Source organism: Colossoma macropomum, unplaced genomic scaffold (genome assembly GCF_904425465.1).
Source record: "Colossoma macropomum unplaced genomic scaffold, Colossoma_macropomum, whole genome shotgun sequence".
NCBI lineage: Eukaryota > Metazoa > Chordata > Actinopteri > Characiformes > Serrasalmidae > Colossoma > Colossoma macropomum.
Window position 1 is genome coordinate 25,573,248 of NW_023494791.1, and position 20,415 is coordinate 25,593,662.

The 20,415-nt window shown below is 40.5% G+C and overlaps 1 protein-coding gene across 2 annotated transcripts in view; it reads left to right on the top strand.

The window, feature by feature from the left end:
- The window catches only part of LOC118810649 (serine/threonine-protein kinase 32C-like), a 112,018-nt gene that overhangs the window by 64,825 nt on the left and 26,778 nt on the right, over positions 1–20,415 (top strand). The gene's annotated exons all lie outside the window — the stretch shown is intronic.

A 20,415-nucleotide genomic window follows, 5' to 3' on the forward strand; every position in this document is an offset into this window, starting at 1 on the left:
CTATCTCTTCCCCTCTCTTTCATTCTCTCTTGTTCTCTCTCCCTCTTTTTTCTATTTTTCTCTTTCCCTCTCCTCCTGTCTCTCTCTTTCCCCATTTTCTCTCTCCATCCTTTTCTCGTCCCTTCTCTCTCTCTCTCTCTCTCTTTTCCTTTCTCTCCCTGTCTTTCTATCTCTCTCTCCTTCACCCCCCACCCTTCTCTCTCTCTGTGTCTCTCTCGCTGTCTCTCTGTGCTTCTTTGTCTAGAAAGGTGTAATTGCTTTCCTAAGTACATGCCTTGTGCATCTTGTGTCTTCCAGTGTGATGCCCAGATTTATGGGCAAGCAGCATTTGTGCTTGTAGCTGTGACTCTGTTTGTGTAGATACAGGTATTCTGAGGACAGACAACACAATACGCATCAGCACAAATGATGTACAATGCTGGTCTTATATGGTCTTTAGTTTAATAATCTTGTACGTTTGTATTAGTAAGATTATCCGAAACAGTCCTTGATTCGGATTGTGATCTGCGTCACTTGTAGCAACTTGAGAAGCCAGGATTAGATGCTGTGCACGTGTTTATGTGTGCGGTGCGTGTGTGTGCAACAGTGGTCACATGTGCAAGTCTTCTCTTCTGTTTTACTTCCAGGTCGTCTCACATCGTTGCCATAGAGACAGAGATCCACACTCCACGTCTTTTCGTATATCTTCATCTCTCACACACACTCGCATCCACAGAGTTCATTATTCTGTGATCCGCTCCAGACTACGCTCTGCAAATGTGATTAGGGAAGTGACTCGCTCCTTCGTGCATACTGCCGCACAGCAACTTAAGAATAATGCGTGTGCTGATATCTCCTGAGCAGTAGTGCATCCGTACTACACAAACGCACGCAGCTGGGAGTTCATGTGGAGGTGCTGTGAACCTTATAGTATTTGTTCACTCGTAAATATGCATATTATTTTATCCAGTTTATGGCCAGCTTCCAGCAGAGTGGCTACTAGGCTTTATAGTCTGAATTTGAATCTTAATTTCAATAGCAGGATCATCCTCTGCACTCTGCTTGCCAGTATGCCAGTGCTTTTACTGGGTGCTTAGCTTAAAGGAATACTGTATAATAATATAATACTTTAATACTATTGCCTTTCGCAGTCTAATCTCTATCTGTCACATCTCCATCATACAGGTGATTCGTATGGGTAATAATTGCAGCACATTTACCTTATATACTTACAGAATCAGCAGAAAACAGGGTCATTTGAAATTCTGTAAATGTTAATGCAAAACACATTTTTGTATAGTACTTTTATGAATTGAGCCCTTGCAACAAAAATATCTACATGCAACATTTTAATAAAAATCATATAAGCATAGTATGGCAAAAACATAAATATAGCATTGGTTGGCTTTTCAGTGTAAAAGCTACAGACATGATTCACATATCAGAACACACAGCAGACCTGGCCCACTCGAGCTAGCGTCATCAACATCATTGAGCAGTGATGTCAGCATCAGTGAGTAATTCAGCTTGGAAAATCACCCAAAATCCTGATATTATTGCCCTGCTTTTAGCCTTTATATTTCAACAAAGGGTTAAACAACAACATGATTCAAAATCAGATCACTCATCAGACTCTGCCCTCACAATCCAGAGTGATTTCATCCACCTGTGACCATCCATCAGCCAGCAATCCAGCTCCAAAATCACCTAAAACCCACTCACTACTGCTATATTATATCTCTGCTTTTAGCCTTCATATTATAAAGAAAGGGTTAAAAATAGTGACATGATTTACACATCAGAACACTTAGCAGATTGAGAGAAGAGCCAGAGTGACAGAAACCAGCTCTAACATCCCACAACCCAGAAATACAGCACCAACACACAGATCACTGTAAAACCTGCTATTAGCTCTCTGCTTTAGCCTTCACATGGCAACAAAAGGGTTAATATATGTTTTTTTGGTGGAGGGGCTCAATTCTGCAACCAGATTTGTAAATTAAGCTGTAAATCTGTGCAAATTGTTCTTTCCAAGAAGGGACTAATTGTACAGAGGGAGTTTGTGTGGTAATTCATTACCAACCTAGAGATGTGGGAAGAGCTTTCGCAGGCTCCACCTGATCACTGTGGATTCCAGAAAATATTAAAATGTCAAGCTGACCAGTCAGAGCTCTGTTGTCATAGTTGCAGTCCAATCAAATGTGCATCAAGATGGCAGCAAAACAGCTCATCTTGCTTGTGACAGAACACAAAAGCTTATACGACAAGCAACACATCGTATATAAAAGTGCAGAGTTTAATAAAAAAAAACGAGTATTTGTTTTTTCATTGGTTCTCAAAAGCACCGTCTTTTTTACACTTTACACGTGACCATTAAAGCTAAAACAGCACAGATGCCTAAGAAATCATAAGGGCGCTATGAATTATCGGACAATAAGAAAAATGCTCAGTGCAAAATGTGTGATAAGATGCTGGTATAGCCTGGAGGCATAACAAGTTTGATTAATCATCTCAAATATGTAAGTATAGCGGTACTGATAGTGCTAGGCCCTGGTGAGGGCGACACTAAGACTGGGGAGCTCAGAACCTCAAGCCTGGTTGTTGTAGCCAGTTCTGGGAGTGCTGAAGGAAGGGAACATGGGCATTGCTGGCGATGTAGGCACTCTCAGGCAGATGAGTCTGGCATGGGGGTGAAGCTAACTTTAGCTGCTCTAGCCAATGATTCTTTTGGCTACAGAGCGAAAGCCACATGACTGAGCCCAACTCGGCCTACATGTCAACTTCAGTGCTGCTTTTCATTATAAAAAAGTGCCAAACTAGCCAAACATTGTAACTTGATAAAACAAACTAAAACGACTAAACTAAAAACACCTAAAAATAAATGTTAATCATAATGAGAGAAGAACAGATCATTTTAATTCATTACACACTTCACGTCTAGATGCCTGACTTATAAGTCCCGTACAAGTGATTGAAGTGACTTATAAAAATCTGTACTTGAACAAACAGCAACAATTGTGGATTCTGTTATAGCAACACATAGAGAATGAGCAGCTGGGCTTCAGCCTGCACTGCTAATACATCATTGCCACCATATCACTATATTTTGAACAAAAATGCATAAAATTATGGTTAGTTAGGAATTAGTAAATATCATTGCTTTTAAAGGTGATTTTGTGAATGAGTATCATTCCTTGCTGTGGTCCAGTATTAAAAAAGTATTAGAAATACTATTGTTATTTCCAAACGAGTACTCGAAGCCTGTAAAATGTTGTTCAGGCTAGCCCTAATATTGGACCATAGCTGAAAGGCTGGAAAGTGATGATTAGCACCATAACAACACTGTTTATAGCAGTTTTTATTATTTGCTTATCGACACTCTCAGAAATAAAGGTATAAACTGTCACTGGGACAGTACCCCTCTTGTCACTGGGGTGGTACCCTCAAGAGTACGTCTCAGTACCTTTGGTCGGGGAACAAAATTGTACCATAATCCATTAAAATTAACATTTTTAAGTTGTATTGACTCCACACACCCCATCTCGTCTCCAGGCTTTTTATTTTACTGTTCTATTTTAAAACATTAGGTTATGAAAAGTTACAAATACGTATTTTTCCACTAGGAAAAACTTATTTAAGGTGCACAGTTGGACCTTAAAACCACTTTTGTATCTTTAAGCGTTATCTTTATTTCTAACGGTGTAGATGTATCCTAGTCTGTTTGTGTCCAGGAAAGACTGTGAACAATGAGCTTCCCTCACTTAAAGACTTAATGCATTAGACTTGATGTGAAGGTTCCACTAAGTTAAAAATCACATCCGTTTTTTTTTGTAAAAAAGTAGCAGTAGAAGAAAAAGTAGTATTTGGTGTGAATAGGTCTTTAGAACGCAATGGTGTTAGTTTTGAAACCATGTGACAAAGTTGTGTTTCAGACATTCATTCACCGAATTCAGCAACTGCCCAGAGGCTTCTATTATAAGTGATTTTCACATCGCTAAGTGACTGTATGCTGCAGATGCAGTAGTTACAGATCAGGTTGAAAAACACTGGAGCGTACCTTTCATGTTCTATATAGTGTTAAAAATATTTATCATTCTCCATGTTGAATGCGTGATAGAAGGATTTCTCCACAGAGGAAAAAGTATCTACCTTTTCCCTAACACACTTACTTGCAAACTAATATTCTCTTCTTGTTGTTCATCCCTTAAAACTCAAGAGGCAGCTTTGAATGATCTCGCTAATGGCAACTGTTCTTACAGGAAGACATGGAGACACCGCTGAGACCTGTAGAATTAAGCCAGCGTATTATTGTACCCTACAGATCAGCATGCACTCACACAAACACCTGCCTTCCTGATAGCAGTGAACGCTATGAAAGTTTCATGACTATTGCAGCTTTCGTACGCCCCCATCCCTCTCCAATACGTCTGAGTGTGACAGCTGTGTGGAAGTTCCCATCTGTCTGTGCGTGTTGTTTGAGCAGTGCTCATTTCAATCATTTTCTCCTTCTCTGTTTGGGATGCAGCCCTGTTCGCGTAAACCATATGCGCAGTGCTGTCTGAGCCACACAGGAAAAAAAAGACAGGCTCACAGCCGTGTCCGTCAGAGAGAGGAGTCTGTAATCAAACGTCCACCTGTCCCTCCTCGCACTGACCAGACGCGAGTCCGGACGAGTGGAAGCGTTAGACACACGAGCGACCACCATCCAACCGCCTCCTGCTCCATGCCGGCTGCTGATGCTGTCAGGAAAACGCAGAAGCGTGGAGGAGTAGTAAGAGTTAGCACAAATCAGGCAAAGTTTCCGGTAATGGAACAGAGAAGAAGACGTCAGGGCCTTTTAGGCCTGAACATCTGCCAGGCTGTTTGTTTCTGGGAGCCTGCCAGGTGTGAGAGAGAGAGAGAGAGAGAGAGAGAGAGAGAGAGAGAAAGAGAGAGAGAGAGAGAGCAATAAAAAAAGAAACTGGATAGTTTTTAGACCTTTTTTTAGGATGTATCAATCATGCTAGCCTCATTGTGTAGCTGCAGTGCTGCTTGGTTGTGTCTCGGGACAGTGCTGTGCTCCTTCTGTGGTTTAGGAAGTGTTATAATGCACCAGATCCTGATGCACCCAAGATGAATATAAAGATGACATCACGCTCTGCTCTTCACTGTAAACATTATTTGGTGTTTTAGCTTAAAAATGTGAAACAACCTGGCTGTCTTAAAAATAATTTAATTGGAGTTAACAGATTTTAAGTATCATTGTTCTGTTAACTTACCATTATCAACTGGGTGAGTTCAGCAAATGCTAAATTTTAAAGCAGCTTTTTTCACAATGTTTGCTAGGAGTGTAAGCCGGGCTCAAAAATTTAATTAAAATTTCCTCCTGGTTTTAAAGGTTTTTTTATATGCTGCATCAGCTACATGAACGTCTCCTAAATCCACAAAAGGGTGCTCAGCATCAATCCCAAAAGCTTATGGTGTTAGTTATCAACCAGTGGTTCTCAATGTGGAGGTCAGGGGATGATCAAAGAAAAAAGTTGCATATATTTTTGAGAATGACCTGTCCATAAAATCTCCCACACCATGACATACCAACATCATTATAAGCTCTCTTACTAATGTAGTTGGCTTACTGTGTGTAGCACCGCTTAAGCAACAGCTAGCTTTGTTATCTAACTGTGTATCAACATTATGTAATTATTGCACCTTACTACACTGCAAAACGGCCACACTTGAAGCGCTGCCATTAAAAGCAGAACATTCAGGTCTGCCATCAAAAGCAGAACATTCAAGTACCTTATGCCAAAAAATTACTGCCTATTGCGTTTATTCACCTTATAAAGTAGAGATAGTGGTTCATTCAGATTACAGAAGTGTATAGTAGAACATTGGGCCTGCACAGTGGTTAGGTAAGGAGTTAACACATTTACATATAAAAGGAGTTTAATCTCTCCATTCATGTTGAAGTGATATGGATATATCATACATATATATGATATGTTCTTAGTGCAGAGTGTTTGGAGTGGAAGATGTTAGGGTAAATAAGGCTTGAATGCTTGAAATAAGGAATGAATAAATGAATGAATGAATAAATAGTGGATTTTTTCCATTTTTAAATATGTTTTTGACTGAGTGTGTAATGCAGAAACACAGAGAATGGACACAGGTAGCAGATATTGTGTATAAGTGATGCGATATATAGACATTAAAAACAAAATAATGATAAATTTGTACAGTTAGTTTGTGTGAGTTATTCTTCTATTAGCCATCTGGCAATGATAAATCACAAATGACTAAAACTCAATGTCAGATCACTAAATCAAACTGAATGATCATGTATGCGTCACTCCTATGCTAACTGCACATAATATGTGTATTAGTATGTAGTTCTTTTGTATTCATAACAATATAAAACATTTTTGAATATAAGTTATAAATACAAATATTTGTATTCAAAAAGTGGCTAAAACGTGTGTGTGAGTGGTGAGGGTGCTCAGAGTTCTCTACTTCTGTTTTTCTTTTCTATATCCAGCAGTACATGGCGAATAAAGCTCTTCTAATAAGGACAGTGGACAGGGAGGAAATCCTGTGGGATCAGAAATATAAAAATATAGTTGGCTCAGGATCTGTGGAAATGGAATTTTCTGTTGCTTCAGACAGTATGAAATAGATTTACAGCAGTTTCAGCGAAGCGTTCCACATACCCTGTCCAATTCATCCAAGAAGTCGGCTTAAGAGACTATCAGCCATGATTAGAATCGACAGTAGAAATGAAAGAAAGAGAGAGAGGGAGAGCTGGGTTGTGTAGTATATGTATTTTAATGTACTTGCCTGTCTTAAGTGTAGTGAAAGGGCCAAGTGTTCCTTTCAGAGGATGCACCCACTAAAAGCAGTGCCATACAGAGCAGGGATGAGACTCAAGTTCTAGTCCTAGGGATCCTTATATATCACTGCTGTCGAAAGAAAACCTTATATCTCCGTTTTTGTTGGTTTTTGGTTTTTGACATAATTTGAAAATGCCTGTTGCCCTTTACACTGTATATAAACACAATAAATACACTATAAATTTCATGAAGAATGGACCAGAAGAAATCTGGACCAAATGACTTGGAAAAAAGTCTGGTTCCATTGACGTACATTAAAAGTAAAGTAGGTTTTTCATTTTCCTGTAAAGTTATAATTTTGGAGATATGAGGTTGTCTTCCGACGACAGTGATATGTAACTAGGCACATATTCACTCGGAAGGAAGAGAAGCTGGAATTTGCCCCATTCATACAAATGATCGCTTACAAGAGTTATTATTGTCGTTTTTCTGTAATATTTAAATGCAATTACATAATAATGTAATAAATTATGTTGTAGCATAAGAATTAAAGCCACACTTGATTTGCATTTAGTATGGACTAGGGATACGAGTTCTCGAACAGATATCTGGTCAACTGCAGGGAAGGAAAAATGATGGCTGTGTTTGAAATAGCCTATTATACATTGCTCGCATACTGATTCTGCTCAACAGTAGCAAGTAGTGTGCAGTATGTGATTAACATAAATTTCCCCAGTATGACGTACCTGGATGACATACACCTGGGCAAAATATTCCAGCATGCAGCCAGAGCTATCTTCACAATATACAGCACCCCAAAATGCAACACGGTCATTTCAGGAGGACATAAAAACTAATGTAACCACATAAATTAAATAAAAGGATATAGTTTGTCCTGCTACTGCTTGCTCTGCTGGTCTTAAGGTGGGGTTGCTTGCTTTGTATAATGTAGCACTCACTGCTTTCACACAAGTCACAGTGCTTTATTTTCCAGCTGTTGTTGGCCACAGCCACGCCATACATAAGTAAAGCTTTTTTCTCTCTAACAATCATTCTCTACCCAGCTCACATCTCCCTCCCTCTCTCTTTCTCTCTCTCTCTCTCTCTCTCTCTGTAACTCTCTCCAAACACTCAAACACACATCCCTGTGTTGTTCCAAGCCACACCCTCTCCAATCAGAGTCCATAGCAAAATGAACCAAGTTCGATAAATGCTAGAGAAAACAAACATGTGAAAACATTTTTTGAACGCACTAAGCTATTTAAAAAAGTTAACTTACTACATAGGTAACGTGCTTAAAACAGTAACCTAATAAAGTTAAACCGAGCAATCTGTACAGCATCAGCTGTTCAGGCTTACGTGTGGAGTCACACTGCTTATTATTCAGTCAATCTAGCTCAATATTACCAACTACTAATGTAATGAAAATTAAATGACTCACAGACAGAGGAAGACAGGTGTGTTTTGGAAACCACATATTTTAACCACACAATGAACCAAAAGCTGATATTGTTTAAAGTTTATTTGCAGTTTTAGAGCATCATAGTATCTTTCAAAACTCAGCAGACGCGTCTCTTGACCAATATATATCCACGAGTTGCTGAAAACCTGACCTGAAAAAGAGCTGAAAAATGTCTAGCAACTAGCAAAGCTGAAGAAAATAGGATGGGTTTTGAGATCAGTCTGATTGGCTCAGTCCTGGATGTTGGCAGTCTAGTCATGCCTCTTTTCAGTAGAATGACACATGGATTTTGCTGTATACTGGATACTATACTGTATGCTAATGTGAAGAGTAGCATGCAGTGTGCAGCATGCACTAGTGCAGTATGCAGTATGTAGTATAGTAGTATGCCAAAAAATCTTTGGCCAAAAAGTATTGTTGGACTGCAAGCTTACATTTTTAGGTGACAACACTGGTGTTGTATAAAAATATAGCAGCACGCAGAGGAACATATTGAAGGCACTGCTAGGGGGCCGTGACCATTAAAAAAAATAGAAATATTATTTTATTGCACAACATATAGACATGTAAACCAAATGTTCTTTTAAATAGTACTAATTATTTTCAAAATTAGAACATCATAGATGAGGTCAACCTAAATATGATCTTCTAATTTTGAAATGCTTTCTATGTTTACATCTTCAGTGCAAGTCATTTTTTCTTTTCGTTCATATGAAATTTATTCATCATGGATAAATCTTGGTTACAAACAAGGTCTTTCAAAGAGAAAGATCCTGAGGCTGGACCACCTACAATTGAAACAGCCATCATATCTCAGACTGAGAAAACCAAGTAAAAACTGAAATAAATAAGAATACAACATTTAGTACCGAGCCTTATCGTGCTGCGGCAAAAACAAATGGGCAGAATGTCTTTAGGTGACAAAGATCCCCTTTACTCCTCCAAAATGTGCAAATTAAGATCCAGGTGGGATGTAAAAGGAGCGTGGAGAGTTTAACTGTTTCATGACCTCATTCCAGAGCTGGAACTTTATGAGAATTTTCACATATAGTTTGGATGTTTGTAGCTCAGTTTGAGTCTCATTTGAGCTGCTTTTGGAGATGCTAACAGCCTCCATGAAAGAAGAGAAGGCAAACAAAACAAATATCAAACAGAGAACAAATAAAAGAATGCCACATTTACGTCGTTTGAAAAATCACACATGGTGTGCAAGATGTTATCATTTTATTGAATTAATTTACTGTCGTCTGAAAATACTTCACAATTAAACCCGGATTGGTGTTTTAAGGCCTAGTTTATAGGCTTTACATGGCAGAGAATAAAATCAAGCGACTATGCTCTGTGCTTTTAAATTAAGCTTTGAAGCCAAACACGTTATGCTGTCATTTGTAGGCTAAACAAGTATGCATCTAAACGTATTGAACTGAGCCAGACTTCCTTTTGCAAGCTTCATTTCTTTAGCATGTCAGCAAGCTGGTAGCTGCCAAACAACATCAGCTAACCCATTAGGTGAATTAGAAAGTGTTCAGTTATGTAGTGTTTAATGTTTTATGTTATATTTTAAAAAGTTAAGCAAAATTGACAGGTTACAGTGATTATTGTGTTTGTTTGCAATTTCAATTATCTGGTTGGTAAAATCTTTAGGGCCGCAGAAGCTTTTGTGTTTGGCTGTGTGGGCTGCAAGCTGGAAATAGTCAGGAAGCTCTGAGCTAACAGAAATAACAGCTTCATGCTGGATAATGACATTGGTTCGTTGTCTTCTACAGGAGGTATTTTCTCCTCAGTGGACAATGTGTCAACGTGCTATTTGTCAGAGAAATATATTTTCTATGTTTCTGGAGCTAGCTAACATCAAATAGAGTAGTTATCCTAGTTAGCGATGCAACTAAATGATGCACACACTGAGTATCTACAGAGAAGACAATAATTCATTGCGTTCTACCACCACATACAAGAGCTAAAGCTGAATAGTAAATGATTCCAAAGGTATTTCCTCATATCAGTGCTCATGCACATCCCTAGTATCAACAGCTTCAGGGCTACACTTTCAATTTTTCCATTTGTTTTAATGTCAAGAAATGACAAAAACATTATTTCAGCAAAAAAACTATATGCATAATAATATCTTTTTATCAAATTCAGTTCATAATAAAAAATCTCCCCCGCTACTTCCAAAACAAATAAGGTATCAAATTAAATTTGTGAATCTGCATTTATCTGTTTGTTTCAATGAACTATGAGTTAAAAATAATTCATGTTAAATAATAACTTCTTCTAAGGTTCTGAGGCGACAACTGCTACATAATGGTTGATGTACCCACTCTCTGTAGGTGGGTGGAGTGTTGGGAATTTTCATCCAAGCAAAACGAAACATGCAGCATTGCCGGGTGGCAAGTAGTTGGGAAGGATGTAGGAGGCTTTAGTTACACTGTACTCTGAAGTGGTTTTTGGGGTCATGAGATAGAATTACTAAAGAACCATGACATATATGAAAGCAAATAACTTTTAGCCCCTTAAATGGCCAGGACCCACCAGCAGGTCCAAAGCTTTACTACACACTCTGCCAGTTTGCCATGTAGTCCATGTAGTTACTGAATAATCAGCCTTAGTTTGTAATAAGCCTGGGATTTTCAGGGGTTAAAGAACCTCCACGTAATGTTTGGGTTCTATATACCAATTAAACTTTTTTCCTAGAACCGTACAAAGCAAGAACCCTCAAATGTGTAGTTGGAGTGTAGTGTGTATGTCCCCACCCCCAGGGCATGTTTAGTAACAGTATGTGGGTACTGGACGTGTTTCAGCTAAACAGCATGTCTGCTGATTTGCACTGTTTAGCATGAGGGGATTTGCTCTTTTCTCAGTGCTTTTGATAGCTTGATTTCTTCCCTCGGCTGTCCTGAACACAGGCGCTGCTTTGAAGAGGTTCCATGCTTTTACCTCGGAGGAGCTTCATTATGCTCCAGCCAAGCAGAGTCGGCTGTCTCTCTCTTCCTCCGCAGGAAACGGCACGGCGTAAAGCTCTGGAAATGTCAAGTATGCCGAAAGCTGTAATTACTGCATCCATTCACAGAACACTGAGACGTGACAGGGAGCCGCCGTTTGTTCTAAAACAGCTCGTTAAGACGAAAACATAGGGCCCTCCATCGAGCATAATAAACCTATTCATCAGACACAGGTATTGTATTAGGTGTGTGTGGAATTTAACAGCTTTGACGTCCGCATACACGGGAACACATTACTTAACTGCACAGCATCGGTTAGACATCTCTGAGTGGACAGGCAATGGTTTATGGTGCCATGAAGCTAATGGCTGGGGCTGGAACCTGCAGAGTAGGCACTCTTCCCATCAGCAGAAATGAATTCAGTGCCAGATGAGAACGTAAGTCATAGCAGACTGATAGCGAAAGCCTGGATCACACGCTGCATGGCCACGGGGTGTCAAATGTAATCAATAACCCAGCCATTTAATGGAGCCAAATATACAGCTAGTACACATGGGGTGAGAGGGTGCTGACATTTTACGTGATGTGCCACTCAGGACGTGTAGTTTTGATAAAACTAGAAGTAGACAAAGTAAAGTGAACTTGTGAGTACATTGTCAAAATTTAACTTGATTAGAAGTGGAAGCATGCACAGTACTAAATTAAAGGCAGGTCAACTTGAAATTTAAGTCAGCGTCATAGCTTTTAAAGCTTTTTTTAATGATTAGTCTACATTTCTCACATTTTTTAATAGTGCATCTGAGGTGAGATCAACAAAATAGCTTAGGTTGAGCTTGCTCAAAAAAATAATTATATGGTTGCCTCTTTATAAGCTGAAGTTGGTAAATGTTTTTGGTTACTCCACCAGTTTAGTCATTGCTGATTCCTACCCACAGGCTATAACTCCCCCTATCACACAATTCCCCCAGTATAGGGGGTGAGGGCCCCCGTCCTCTCAGAACTCTGACCATAGAGCACTGATATTGCTGGGATTCAAACACATAATCATTTGATGAAGCAGTTGCACCATTCAGAAGCAGCAAAGTTGCTTAAATTTCTATGTCCAAGAAATAATGCCACAGTGAATTAAAGTGTGATCTGTGTTCCTCATGCTCAGATAGAGAGCATTTACTGGGCTTAGGCAAAGAACAATTAGCTGTGCGACTGTCTAACTGCCTGATCACCAGAATACAAAAAAACATGAGTTCAAATCCATGCATGAGCCCTCTGTGTTCAGAAGTCTGACAGGAAGACAACCCCCCACACACACCTTCCAGCGGGATGTCATAGCCATGTGGGTGTGAACTGGCAGTGAAAATCTAAGCAGTTTCAACTTATAAGGAGGCAGCCACATTCACGGTTTTTCTCTGAGTAAGCCTGACCTAAATAAAAAATCCTGGCCTCTGAGATTTGTAGTAAGTAGTTTGAAAGTCTAAATGAAAATGTAAGGAGTCAAAGTATGTTTTTTCTTTTGGAAAATGTTAAATTTCAATAAGTATCAAGTATCTCAAATATTAAAGCATATCCTTGAAATGATCCTTAAAAATATGATCATTTTAGGGGTGAACAATCAGAATCAGCCAGGATGATATTCACTCTAACACATGATTGGCAATTGGCTGATTAATTTTCATTGATGAAATTCTATGATGTAAATAATGTGAACTAGCCAAGTACAAATGCACTGCATTTAAATGTACACGTCCATGAATGTGTTAGCCTACACGTCAGTGTGTGTGTCTAATAAGAATGTTCATTTAGCCCAAAAAGCTTCAGGTAAAGAGGAAATAAAAAAGGTTTTAAAATGAAAATGAATGTTGACTGTTCTCCCCCACAAATAATGAAATAAATAAATAAAATCGATCATAAAAATCATTACTGGCGCACCTCTAAGTAATTTGTGTGTGTGTGTGTTCATGCACACATTGTGAAATTCTCCTTTAAGAGGGTTTAATGTTCTCCCAGGGTGAGTCATCATTAGCGTTCACACTGAATGTATCAGTATGTGTGTGCTCACAAACACACCCTCTGTCAGTCCAAGTATGTCAGCGAGTGCTATTGATAAGGCTGGGCAGCGGGTGATAGCACGGCTCAGTGTGGACCGAACAGATTGCTTTCCACGCCACCCACAACGGCATCGAACCTGGAAGCTTCAGAGCAGCTCCAGTTTGTGCTGACTCTTGCCATTCTCCTTAACATCTCCTTCTCTCCTCTTCAGCATGTGCAGACACTTGATCAGGTCGGTCAGGCGGAGCTGGGCCGCTCCGTAGAGAACACTGCTCTCGATTCTGCAGGACTCGCTAACTTTGCAGCAGTCACTTTAGTTTTGAAGTTCATCCAGGACACTGCTTTGGAAGTGCACCTTGTGAAATAAGGCCAGGGGAGAGTAGGAGGGAGGGAGGGGCAGAGAAAGAGAGAGAGAGGGAAGGAGAGAGAGAGACTGGCTTGGGGACAGAAAGAGGAGTGGCGCAGTGCACTTACTGTATTGTGATGGGAATAACCAAAGAAATGATTGTGTGTGTGTGCCATCTGATCGAGTTGCTCGCGTGGCCACTGCCAAGCTTTCTCTGGACTGTTATCTGGGGCACTGCGAAAATTTCAGGCAAATTCCGTGCCCTCTCTCTCTCTCTCTCTCTCTCTCTCTCTCTATCTCTTTCTCTCTTTCTCCCCCTCTGCTTCCCTTGGCTCATTTGTCATCATAGCCTGATTATTTCAGTCTGCCTTTCAAACTCTTTCCAGCCTGGTAACCTTCTTCCTCTCTCTCTCTTTCTCTCTCTCTTGCTCTCTTGCTCTCTCTGGCTGGAGAAGGGCCTTCATGGCCTCTACCTCAGGCCCTCCTCACTGTCCCTGAAGCCTGGCCTAGAACATGACCTTCCAGCATCCCCCAAGCTTCAGACTGTCCCTACTTGGCCCACTTATCCCTAAACCTTGGGATGTCATCCAGTCTGCGAGAGAGGGCAAGGTTTAAATGGATCTTTTGTCTGTTTGAGTTATGCTGTGGGACAGGGTGCAAATATAAACCCTCTGATGGGCCCATTAGTCTTTGGACCACACCTCAAGATGTTGTATGCTGACTTTTGTGATGGTATTGCATTCTTGGCACACCAAATCACAAATTACATTGCTATGTTTAAGAGGCCCTACATGGCCCTAATACAATCCCATGGCCACAGACTGATGTGAAACCACCTCCAGGCCACCAGGAAAAGCTATGTCAGTAACGCCAAAGAAAATGTTGGGAAATGTTTGTAGACTATCCGACCACAAAGGCACTGAGTGTACATGGTATAGTACGTTTCTCATAAATGTAATTGATGCCTCAATTCCTCATTTGGTTTGATCCCCTGAACCGACAGTACGTGACTGAAGTGCCCTTAAGCAAGGCACCTAACCCCCAACTGCTCCCCAGGCGCTGCGAATAGGGCTGCCCACCGCTCTGGGCAAGTGTGCTTACTGCCCCCTAGTGTGTGTGCATTCACTAGCATGTATGTGGTGTTTCACTGCACGGATGGGTTAAATGCAGAGGTGAAATTTCCCTGTTGTGGGACTAATGGGGTCACTTAACTATGTTTAACTAGGTCCTCTAAAGCACGGTCCCATATTAAGTGTTTGTGATTATTGTGTAGTTTAATGCATGCAAATTCAATGTAATTACACAGTTATTAGAGACACCAACTATAAAGTAGGACCAATAACACATGGAATTATGGAGTGACCAAAAAATGATAAAGATGTTATATTTTTGATTATTTTAGAAATTAGCCTTGAAAATAGTTTGCCTTGATGCAGCTTAAAAGTCAGAGACTAGCCTAGCCATAGTCTTACAGGTAGGAAAAAGGAATGTTTTGGACTGTAGCTTAGGTTTATAGCAGAGGTTTTTGGATCTGGACCTTGAATTCAGTTTCCAGTCCTGGATTTTGAAATGACGGTGTCAAACTAGGTGGGCACTCACTTACTAGTCTCACAGGGTCAGCCTTGAACTCAGAACGAGAATGTCTGGGGAGAACCTTGAGAAATTTGGGGCTAAATGTGATGGAAATGTCAACTTATTAGGATGAAAATAAATGGAGTGTGAACTCTCTAAACCAATCCAGTGTCTCATGAATCTGTTGGGGGTGGGGGGAGGCGGTCATTAATGTTGTCCAACAGACGACAAGCCTGTCATAAAAAATTTGAAAAACAAACACGCTCATCCATTATGGGCAATAATAGACATATAACCAAGACTGACAATTTCTCTGTTTTGAATGTCAAGTTGTAAACAGCTGGCCTGGCTTGGTAAACAAAAAATGTTATGATATCTTTTTACAATGATTGCATGATATCGATTTTGTGTATTGAGCACCCCTCTGACAAAACAGTGATCCTAACATTTATTCTGAAGAATGAACGTTAATTAGCTAGCTTGTTTTGCTTATGTCATTGATTTGACTCCAGACATTTAACCCCTTCAAATCCCAGGCTTATTCCATGCTAAGGCTTATTATTTGGTAACTACAAGTACTTCAATGCAAACTGGCTGAGTTTTTCTTAGGTTATAGAACTGTGTAATAAAACTTTGGGCCGGTGGTCCCTAGCCATGTAAGGACTTAAACAGCACAGACTAGAGGAATCTGGGGGCAGGTTCTAGAGGTGGCATGCCTCTGTTAGCGTTAGATTTCCATAATCTGTAATCTAGCACCAAAAGTTTAGAAGTTGTCTCCAGATGTGTATTCTTGCTATGAGATCACGTCTAGCCCAGTGAGACTAATCACTTAGATCATCAGTTCAGTTAACTACCAGTGATTAAAAAATCTAGGACAGAAAGTCGGATTCAAGGTCCAGATTTACAGATCTCTGGTTTATGGTTGACAGTGTCTGTAAAAGAAGTGTGTGAAGGATGTTTTGGTCCTTGTGAGGATATTTTAGTTGAAAGTCAGTGAAAGTCATCAGTGCTCTACTTGTCTGTCTCTGTCGTGATTTATAAGGATGTGCTTTTAGCCTCCCAGCCTCTTACTCAGATGACAGCAGTATCTGACTGCGGCCTCTCGCTGAGTGGGACCCGTGTGTGTGTGATTTGGGTGTTGTGTGTATGAGCTGAGTGAGAGAAATGTGTGTAAGTGACACTGAAAGCTGCTCAAATGTCACCCAGATTTGAGAATCGTATTGAGCATTAGGATAGAGGCAATAGAGCTGGAGAGGTTTAGCAGTTGTAGCTGCAGCCCAGAGGAAATGTGCTACACATCAGCAGAATTGGGCTTTAAGGATAATGACTCATTTATGCGTCAAATGTACATGGAGTCTCATAACTTTCAAGTCGTTTGCTATAATGTCTGTCACTCTGATATGACACCAAAGTAGATGGGTGAGCAATAGAAGCAGTAATTTAATATTTTATAGCAAAGACATATTTCACATGTGCCAAGCAAAAATATTAAATGCTATGTTGTATCTGAGCTGTGTATGATGCTAATAGATGGCCTATGATGTTTGTGTGCCTTCAGAAGTCATTAAAATTATGTTGCCAGGTTCTTTATCACATTCACTTGCCCAGATTTGGAAAGTTGTTGTGTGGCTGTATCTTGGTTCAGGAACATAGCTGTTCATTAGAGCTTAGCTGGCTTCCCTTCCGTGGGTGGGTTGACAGGGAACACGTGCACCTCCGCAGAGGAGCAGTGAGGAAATAGTTTCAGTAATTGATGCCTAAAAAAGCCACATAAAAATCCCTCTAAAACATCTCCCTAAACTATGAAAGACACGTATACAAGGGTTCTGCCTTTGCGTAAGCACTGTACACATCTAGCAGCAGATTATATTGGAAAGTACACAAACTAGGTGAATGAAAATTACTGTAAAGTTAGTATTGGTAATATACACCTCAAAGTGATTCTACTGCTGGGCGTACAGTCAGAAATTTGACACTTTAGGGTTCCTAAGGTGTGTTCGATATGTGCAGTCTGGTAGTCAGACTGGTTGAAAGCACTTTAAGTACTGCATTTTCCATCTCCTTGCTGTAGTCATGTGATCCATGCTGAAACGTGACTGGCTAATGAGGAGAATCTTAGGAGAGAGTTCAGACTGTCACACGGGACCAGCATCCTTTAATTAGATCACACAGGATCAAGAGCTTGGACTTCAGTCATCTAGAACCGAAATCCTGTAATTACATTTCACTTATTAGAATGTTTCCACGTCCACTTTATTAGAAACACCTACCTTGTACTTCTACTACTGGACATTTCTGAGGTCACTTACCTTACCCTAGAATTGATGACCCCTGGGCTAAATTCTGTATATGCACAACTGTATAGGGGTCCTATATGGTATTACCCACAAAGTAGCTCTACACTTATAATTTGTCTGTCACCATCAGCCATCACTGGTCAGTTTCTGACCTCGGGAATGTAGTTGCACAGATATTTATTCTGTTTTATTTTGACATATTATTCTAAACACTGCTGTGACACTGACATGGCAGTCGCTTGGGAGTGTATGCAGTGCCAGTATGAAGCATAGCAGTGTTGCTGGGGGTTTATATATCAGTGTCACTGCTAAGTTGAGAGTGGCCCACCACCCAGAATTATCCAGCCAAGAGCAGCTCTATGTTAGAGACTGAGCACTGAGGAAGGCCTAAAGCACCAGTTCTTAAATTTATCCTCAGGATGCCCTGACAGTCCACATTTTTTTCTATCTCATATGTATTTTATTCTATAGGACAGAGAAAAAACAGACCCTGGAGACCCCCAGACAGTCCACATTTTGCTGTATCCCATAAGCATATTAATCGAAAGGATAGTAGAAAAAAATGCTTCATAGGAACCCCCCAGTATTTTAATCTATTGGATAGAGGGGAAAACAGTGGTCCTCAGGGATGCCTATATGGTCTACATTTTTGCTCTATCCCAGGTATATATTAGTAGAAGGGAAAACATGTAGGGATGAAGGAAAAATGTGGACTGGGCTAGAGCAGAGGTCTTCAAATCCAGATCTTTAAACCAGTCCTGGTCCTGGATTTTCGCACTGACTGGTAGGTATGGCTGTAGAGCTCAGTTCCAAATGGCACCGAAAGTCCTCCTTCACCTCAAAGTCCACATTTTGGTGATGTCAACAACGTGCAGACCTATAGGACAAGAGACCTCAAGTTTTTTTTCACGGAAGAAGTAAGTAGAATATGTATCAAAGGATGTATTAGGACATTATTGTATACTGAGCCACTAACAGGACCGGCTCACTGAGCACCGGCTGGACATTTGTACAACACTGGGATTAATAAAGTGATGGTTGTCATGCTAACACCAAACTGTGACTGGTCAGAGAGTTCTGCTCAGGGAGTTCTGCTGAAAGTTCACAAAACTCAAACAGAGGATGCGTAAAATAATGTTGCATGCTGTTTGGCAAGTTATACACATGCTCGACTGAATTTATTGTCGTCCAAATAGAACACACAAAGAATTCGCAGTCGGTGTATGAAGGCTTTCAGGCTGCATAGCAGGCACCTGTGAGAACCCCTATAGCCTTGTGGTCTTCACGTACACGCACAATTGTGATCCACAAGACCCGAAGTGCATCATTTGGGACTGGGCTTAGGTAGCGAATCAGTTACATCAGCAGTTCAGTGAACTAACTTTGATCACAAAAACCAGGACTGGAAACTGGATCAGTGGTCGGGATTTGAAGACCGCTGGGCTAGAGCATTAATCCCAGGATCTGCTTCCTAAATTGTGCAGATTAAGAACCCTGATATAATAATTTTCAAAGCTGGATTGTGGGTTCTTAGCCGTAGTGCCAGACAGGACATCCAAAGAAATAATTCACATGTTCACAAAGGGGAACTGCAGAGTTTTTGAAAGAATCAAGACAAATGATTCTTATTATCTCATTTAATTCCACCTCCCCATCAGTCTCCCTCCACAATGGGGCTGCTGTCATCCACTGTTGTCCCTTTTCTTTCCTGTGGCCACTGCTTTGATAAGCAGTTCTGGTGTGGAGAAGTGCTGTGTGGGCTGTCATCGTCAGTATTATGATGGAGGCTGGCTGTGTGCAGCTGATGTATTTGATGGGGTCGGTATTGTGACGGCGGCTGGCTGCGTGTAGCTGATGTGTTTTATAGATGTGCTGATTGCCTCCGCACTCTCAGCCCTCGCGTCCATCGTAACAGGAAATGAGCTCTGGATTTGCCCAGTAGGAGAGCCCTCACGCCCACACGGACAGACAGAGATATGGACACACATGCACACACACATTTGGTCTTGCCAGACGATGTAGTGAGTGGGGAAAAGGCTGCATATCTAGTGATGAGAAGGTCATGAGAGTCCTCACTCAGCTAGTTTCTGTCTGACTGAGGAAAATAGAGATATTTTCTGTATGAAACAGGAACCATAGATGAGTCTGCCGCTCTACAGAAAAGAGGTGAAAAAGAAAGCGTCAGCAATTTGCTGTGACAGTCTGTCTGCATCACAGCCAGACTCAACAAATCCAGACTTTAATCAGGATGCAGACCAGACGGAGGCCCAGAGTTGAACGCTTGTTGCACTGCTGGCAGAAAGAACTTGTTTTTTACTCACCAAGTCTGGATTTGTTTAGTCTGGACTTGTTCAGCTTTAGGGTGAAGCGCATTATTTAGCATACACAAGTCTGTAAACCACCTGCTAAGTCTGTTGCTGGATTGTGAACAGCTTGTGAGAGAACTCCTGCTTTCATCCTTTGTGCAAAGGCCTAAACTAAGAGCAGAGCTAGAGGAACACACCTCCCCAACATAAGGCTAATATATAAATAATGAAAGAATGCAGAAAACACCTTCATTGTGACATTAAAGTTCCAACTAATAATGGCAGTAGTAACACCTCTAGAAGGCAGCACTGAGTAATGTGTTTTTATTTCAGCTCAAGCTCTGTAGGTCAGTTGAAGCCAACATCAAGGATAAACTGTCAGACTTACAGAAACACAATTTACCTAATTCTTTACTCTCGCAGGTGAGGATAAAGTTACCAAGCACTATTACATGACTACTGAGTGCACTAGAATGTAAACTAGAATAGTATGTTCATACATCAATTGCTATTTATAGTTATCACTTTATAATGGTAACTAGCTTGGTAATTAATGTGGGAGCTATTGTAAGATTTCTGTTAGCCCTAGTAAGAATTTATGGCTTTTCATATTTCATTTTAATAGAAAGAAAACAATTTATTGTATAAATTACATTCAA